This window comes from Mustela erminea, chromosome 2 (assembly GCF_009829155.1).
Source record: "Mustela erminea isolate mMusErm1 chromosome 2, mMusErm1.Pri, whole genome shotgun sequence".
NCBI lineage: Eukaryota > Metazoa > Chordata > Mammalia > Carnivora > Mustelidae > Mustela > Mustela erminea.
The window spans coordinates 4,334,011-4,341,601 of record NC_045615.1 but is presented as its reverse complement, the minus strand read 5'-3'; the positions used below and the strand labels follow the sequence as shown (position 1 = coordinate 4,341,601).

The 7,591-nt window shown below is 39.4% G+C and overlaps 1 long non-coding RNA gene and 1 pseudogene across 2 annotated transcripts; one reads left to right on the top strand and one right to left on the bottom strand.

The window, feature by feature from the left end:
- Positions 1-721: 721 nt before the first annotated feature.
- Positions 722-3,518, bottom strand: LOC116584110 (annotated as a pseudogene).
- Positions 3,519-4,264: 746 nt separating this feature from the next.
- Positions 4,265-7,143, top strand: LOC116582887. 2 transcript variants are annotated; one of them, XR_004282548.1, is made up of 3 exons: positions 4,265-4,388; positions 6,469-6,571; positions 6,809-7,143. It is a non-coding gene; the product is annotated as an uncharacterized LOC116582887 (long non-coding RNA). The 2 variants fall into 2 exon arrangements; XR_004282547.1 differs by having other exon boundaries at positions 6,436-6,571.
- The last annotated feature ends 448 nt before the right edge of the window (positions 7,144-7,591 follow it).

Below are 7,591 nucleotides of genomic sequence, written 5' to 3'. Positions count from 1 at the left end.
GTAGATGGAGATCTGCTTAACAGCTCAAGAATACAGTTATATCTGAAAGTGGCTTAAGAAAAGAGAAGGTAAATGTAAAAAAATGTCAAGGAGCTGAGAGAAAAGTGCTTGAAGAAAGTAAAATTTGGAATATAACATATATGGTGGTGGTTAAATTTTTTGTGTCAACTTGGCTGCCATAATGCCCACATATTTGGTCAAATATTCTGGCTGTTTCTATGAAGGTGTTTTTGATGAGGTTTACATTTAAATCAGCAGACTTATTTATTTATGTACTGATTTTATTTAATAGAGAGAGAGAGAGGGTGCACGCATAAGTAGGCCTAGGGGCAGGCAGAGGGAAAGGGAGAAGCAGGCTACCAGGTTGAGCAGAAAGCCCCATGCAAGGCTCCATCCCAGAACCCTGAGACCATAACCTGTGCTGAAGGTAGCTGCTTAACTGACTGAACGACCCAGGCACCCATAAATCAGTAGAATTTTTTAAAAAGCACTTTATTGAGATATGATTGACCTGTGAAAAGCTGTACATATTTAGTGTATACAAGTTATGAATTTGGATATAAGTATACACATGTGAAATCATCACCATAATTAAGGCCTTCGACATATCTAACTCCTCCTAAAATTTCCTCCCACCCCCTTTATTAGTAGTAGTATTGTTTTTTGGCTTGTTTTGTTTTGTTTTGTTTTTTCCCAACGAGTTTATTTGGACAGGGAGGCTCTACATCCTAAAGAAGGTGTTGGGACTCTTGATGGTGAAACATGACTGGTGCTGGCCATGCAGGATTCAGTGGGACCCCGGGAACTTGATCTTGGAGTCGTGGAACCTCTTGACTGCTGCTATGCGGCCCTTGCTGGCTGGAAAGTCCTCCACTTTCCGGATCTGGATGGAGTGCGCCCCGGGTGCGGTGCAGGACATCCAAGTTTGGGTAGCACTGCCTGACGGCCCCTGCAGTGGGCGGTTCCGGGCACCCCCGGTCCATGCGTGGGTGCCCTGAGGGAGTCATAGCGCAGCCAGATGAGCTTCTTTGCCTGCAAGAGGGACTTCTGGCATATCTGTCCACAGTACACAATTTCCCCTGAAGACTTCATATTCTTCAGCTGAGACACAAAGTACCAGAAGCAGGACTTGGCGACAACATGAGGAGGTGCAAAGATTCCCGTTCGATGGGGAGGAGGAGTGAGGCATTTGGGTGGGAGCAGGCAGCACCCCACCACTTTGTACTTTTGCCCTGTGCTCCAGGCCTTCAGGACTCACTCTCCACTCTCACCTCCACCCAAGAAAGTCCCCCTTGTTATTATTATCATCATTATTGTTATTATTATTTTATGTGGTAAGAACACAACGTAAGATCTAGCCTTTTAGTAAACTTTAAGTATACAACACAGTATTGTTAGTTGTGGGCACTGTTCTGTATAGTAGATTTCTAAAATTTATTTACCTTACATAATTTAAACTTGGCATCCTTTGGCCATCTACCCTTTGTTTTCCCTCCCCTCACTCCAGTACCAACATTCTACTCTCTGCTTCTTTAAGTCTGACTATTTTAGATGCTACATGTAAATAAATTATATTGTATTTGTCTTTCTGTGTCTAAATTATTTTACTTAACCGTTTCCAGGTCCGTCCATGTTGTCATAAATAGCAGGATTTCCTTCTATTTTTATTAAGGCTGATAATTACTATATTATATGAATATACAAAATTTTCTTTGCCCATTCATCCATCAGTGGACATTTAGGTTGTCTCCATACATTGGCTATTATGAATAAGGTTTCAATGAACATGAGAGTACAGATGTCCCAAGATTCTGATTTTGATTCCTTCAAATAAATGCCTAGAAGGAGTGGGATTGCTGGGATTGTTGGAGAGTTCTCTTTTTAATTTTCTGAGGAACCTCCATACCGTTTTCCTTAGCGGCTGCACCAGTTTACATTCCCACAGCTGCTGTACAGTCCACCTATTCACTAGTACTTATTATCTCTTGTCTATTTTATGATAGTCATTCTAACAAATGTGAGGTGATATCATGTTGTCCTTTGGATTTGCATTTCTTAATGAATAGTGATGTTGAGCATGTTTTCATGTACTTGTTGGCCATTTCTATAGAAAATGTCTACTCAGGCCCTTTGCCCATTTTAATTATATTGTGTGGTTTTTGCTACTGAGTTGTATGAGTCCCTTATGTGTTTTGGCTATTAACCCCTTATATGATTTGTAATCATTTTCTCCCATTCTGTAGGTTGTCTTTTTTGTGGTGTTGTTGTTAAAAGAGGTAAAGAGAGAGAAAGAATGGAGGGGCAGGGGGAGAATCATAAGAGAATATATTGGGGCTTAATCTCACAACCCTGAGATCTTGACCTGAGCTGAAATCAAGAGTTGGATGCTTAATGAACTGAGCCACCCAGGTGTCTCCTGCAGGTTTTATTTTGTTGAGGGGAGTCATCAAAATGATGCTGATGAAATTTGTAAATTCTTCTACAGTGGTCTGTATTTTAAGAGGTCTCACCGCCCCCTTCTTTTGCTTTAGTCTCTGTGGGCAGTGTTTTTGTTATATTCTGGGTTGTTTATACTTCAAAGACAAGAAAAGATTTACAACTTTAAAAGGCAGAGAAACAATTCTAGCTTTCTCCTATGAGTTTTGGGGTAATTACTGTTTTAAAGACAAAAGGATGCACCTGCCCGCCAGTCTTAAAAGTTTATGAAGAGGCCCTAACTGCGGTCAGTCATACGTACTATGCAGGTGTTCTCCACACCACATCACTATCTCAAGGCTATGTACTTGGAGCAGTCTATGGAATCAGGAAAGGCAAGTGTAACCCATATTCTAAGGACCAGGGAGAGGGTTAGGAGCCTCCAAGTGTCTGGGTTCAGCTCACAGGTGAATCAGTGGCCACAATGATGAGGAGAACAAAAACAAGAGAAATGTAGCTTAAATTAAATCTTCCTGCAGCTTACAGCCTACTGACAGATACTGAAACATGCATAATGTAACTTTCCTCACGGAACTTGTGGCTGCCTTAGTGCCTTAGATTGATTATATTGAACTCCTCTCCCTGAGTAAGGGTTCTAAATATGCCTTGGTTTGTATGGATACTATATCTAACCCAACTTAAGCTTTCCCTATTAATGTGCAAACCAGACTGCCACCATTAGGTCGTTAAAATAATGAAATAAAACCTATAGATACCCTCATGGACAAGGCAGTCCTTAGGAAAGACATTTCCAAAAGTCATGGCAGGCAAGAATGAGCAAAAGAACATGACATTGAATGGTGGTTTCATCTCCCATATTAACCACAGCAAAAGCGTTGGTAAGAAAGAAAAATGGAAAGTTAAAGCAACAAATTAAACTATTAACATGTAAAACCACCTTGGCCAGGTAGACTGCAGTACTGTCATAGGCTTTAATACATTTGAGTGATCAACAAGTAGGTCCTTCTCCCATATGCCCGACAGAGGACCCATGCCAAGGCATCCAATACCGTGAAAGTATGGAAGTCATGGGAAACACCCATTTTCCTTATTCTCACCCTGGATCAACATATTATACTACTGAGAGCACACTGGAATTTACAATAGGACATCTTGCTGCAATGGGTGAGTTACTTCACACCTAAGGTGAAGGGGAACTACTCAATCTCCACTAGGATCTCATTGTCCTTCTTCAAGATGAACCTATTTAAATATTATACCTGAAATGGAGCATGCACCATGGAAAGAGGGGAGAAAGGTGGGGGTCCTGGTCTGGCATATCCCACCCCAGTCCATCTCTTTATGCCAGATGATGCTGCCTCTTCCATCTAACACGTATGGTATGTAAAACCAGGTTAGGTTCCTAAAACTTCCAACCTCCCTCTTTCCAAGGTTAGATGGACACAATTTTCCACTTGTACAATAATTTGGCAGCTATCTTTGTCTTCTCAATTGGCTTAAGGATGGTATAGCACAAATTGAATCCTTTGCTAAATTCTCCAAGCGAGCCTTAGCTGATAGCCAACAAAACCTGTCTTTAAAGAACACCAAAATGTCTCTCATGAGAAAAACTGTCTTTCAAAATGAAGACCCTAAAATATTATTACTCCCTTTCAAGAAAACATATGTACCATAATCCAGACAGAATGTTGTGTGTTCATACCTCATGAATCTGCTATTGTATCCTTTTTATTAAGTCACACAAGGACATAAGTAAACACCCTGAGTGATACAACCCTCAGTTTAGGGGACTTGATAAAGCAATAGTCCAGGTCTTGGGGCTCTGAATGGAAAAAGTTGTCGCTGATTTTGGGAATTGTAGTCTAATCTGTTTCCCCTGGCATGTGCCTGATTTGTGGCTATAGCAACTGTCTCCTGTGCAGCCAGGTAGCCACCAAAAGAGACACTTCTATGTGAGTGAAACCCCTTGTTGACCACTCAGGGTCCATGACAGAAGATGAGGGAATGTGAGATTGTAAGAGCTGCTTGCAAGAGGTGGAGTGTTGGGGAAAGTCATTGAAAAGATGACTTTCAAGATTTTGGGGGGAGGTGCAAAGATCCATTTGTCCTGCTGCTACCCCAGAGAAGACTTATATGCAAGTTCCCTTTGCTTCTTAAAACTGTCACCACCTACCAAAATGGAGGGGGCTGCCTCTTTCTTTGGTCTCTTCCTGCCCTCCATGTTCAGGAACCTCTTTTGGATTAGACCCAGGAAGCTCCTGAGGTTACAAACCAATAATGTTGATTGTTTATTTTGTTATGCAGCAGTTTTTAGTTTGTTGTAGTCTAACTTATTATTTTTGCTTTTGTTGATGGTACTTTTGGTGTCACATCCAAAAATCATCACCAGGACCAATGTTAATGAGGTTGCTCCTATGTTTTCTTCTAGAAGTTTTATGGTTTTAGGTATTATACATGTCTTTAATCCTTTTTGAATTAATTTTTTGTTTCTGGTGTAAGATAAGGGTTCAACTTCATTCTTCTGCATGTCATTATCCACTTTTCTCAACACTATTGAAGAAGATAAGCTTTTCCCATTGAGTATTCTTTGTTCTTTTGCCAAATAATAGTTGACCACTTATGTGAGGACTTATAACTGGATTACACTGGAGTTACTGATTATGAGTAGTTACACGTATAGATACATCTGAAAAGGGGCTCCTGGGTGGCTCAGTCAATTAAGCATCTGACTCTTGATTTCAGTTCAGGTCATGATCTCAATGTCGTGAGATCGAGCCTCACATCTGATTCCTACATTCAGTGCAGTGTCTGGTTGAGATTGCCTCTCTCTCTCTCTCTCCTTCTGACCTCCCTCTTCTCTTTCTCTCTCTAAACAAAGGAAGCAAGGAATAAAATCTTTAAAAAAAGAAACATTTTTAAAAATTGGCAAATATTAAAGAAGTATACACACTCTGAAAAGTATTTTCTCTAAGAAGAAAAGAAAGTAACCTGCTCTAGGTGAGGGACTTGAGGACCACATTGGATGTTGGGATTCATAAATCTGCAGTGCAGTTCCATCAACTTGTATATCAGGAAACACCAGAACTAGAAGGATATCTTTCCATCCAAGCTGAATATAGATAAAATAACCATCTTGGAGTAGATGAAAATATGTGCAGAATTAAGGCAATGGAATGTTACTCTCAAGTTTAAGAAGCAAGCATGGATGTTAAAGTAACTTTATGAAAAGTATATAAAACAATTTAGGAGGCGTATGTTGCCCTCCAAAATGTATTTCTTTTAAATTTCTGTATAACAGGAAGAGAAAGGGATGAGAGGAACAATACTTAAACATGCAAAGAGAGCTGCCTGTAATGAGACAAAAGTGTAAGATGGCAATATGAGCATAGGGACCTAATCTTTCTGTTCCACACACTCCAAGTCTCCAGTAGATCTGCATAACACAGTGTAGCTTAGATATCCTGCAGGGCAGTTGCTGCACTGCTGCTGGTCACACTGTTGGCAATTACTTAAGAGCTAAGGCAGTTAATGACGTCTCCTTTTTAGTCTATGAGAGCTAATATGTCCGAAATTTTTGTGCTTTTTCTCAAATTGGCTTGGAACATAACATTACAATTTTAGAAAATTCATCTACACAGTCATTTTCCAGAGCACATGGCTTAATCCTAGCAGATCGGGCCAGAATGGGCTCTACGTCCCTTCACATAGACATAGACAAAATTAGGTATGTATACTCATAAATTAGTATACGTGTGTTAGTGTGTTGAGAGGAAGAACTATAGATAATTAGCTACATCGCTCGATGATTGCTAGCCAGCCAGATATCATACATATGATAGATAATAAACAGATGATGATATATGGATGATTAGATATAGTAGTCCGTATATAATATACAAGTTACCAATATCATGAACTTACTGGTAATTTGTATTTTCTTTATGTATTTGTGATTTCTTCAAATTTTCTAAAATGAATATTATTATTTTATAAAATAAGTAAGAAATCAAAACTTTTAAAAATTTTTCAAAGCTGAAGAATTTTAGAGTGATGAACAGGTCAAGAATGAAGCTATTTCTGGAAATGGCATAAGAAGAGAGAAGATAAGTGCAATTGAATGTCCAGAAACTGAGAGGTAAGTTATGGTTTTTGAACAATTGTGGGATGATGGCAGAAACTAGGCTTTAAAAGAGGAAAACCGTTAAATGTGTGCCAAATTCTAGGTGAATATGGAGAAATAGTTTGGAGGCTATGCAAATGTGGAGAGCTGCGTAACTACAAGGAAAAAGATATCCTTGCAGCATGTAGAATAGAGCATGCAAAGGACAGCGGGAAACTTACAGAAACTAACCACTGCTTTCTCCACTCCTAGAAAGTGACAGAATGAGGATTGTCTACAAAAAAGCTACAGATATATTCTATCCTTGGAGTAGCTGAATGAGGTGAAGAGATGTTAAAAGTGCTACAGGTTTTATAAACGATGAAACTCATTCTGGAAGGTACACAAGCCTGCCTGGAAGACAGAGCAGTGGCAAGGTGACAAGTTAGCCTAGGAAGAATGAGAAATTTTTAAAGTAGAGACAAAAATTTACCAAAGTAGTTTCCATTTGCAAACATAACCAAGCATGCCAGAACTTGAAAGAAAAAAAATCTAATTCTAGGAGAAAAGATACAATTGTATGAGGAAAAATAAGGAGAATGCAGAAATGGGAGATGGAAGTTTTCATGTACCTATGTTGTCTTGAACTATCTTCCTGTGTCACAGGAACTTCCCAAAGCAATCTAAAATATCTTAAAGCATGCATTTCCTAATGAATCATTGCCAAAGATGCTTGATATACCTTAGCTGCTGGGTACACACCTTAGAACATGTTTACTGTAGAAAAGGTATTTATCAGGAATAGCGATACCTTGTGAATGACACCAGAGCAGTAGAATAAATAAAATGAAACATGAACCACGAACCACAGAATCCAAGGAGCTCTATGAGGTTCTACATTGTTATTGCTTGTTCCTAGGAAATACACTAAGTGGCAGGGAGTAAGGAAATTTATAGCAGAAAAGCTGATTAGGGGAATCACTGATCTGCAGATGAAAACTGTCTATGTGCATAAACAAGTCATAAGGAAATTACTGGCCCAGAGACCTAAGGAAA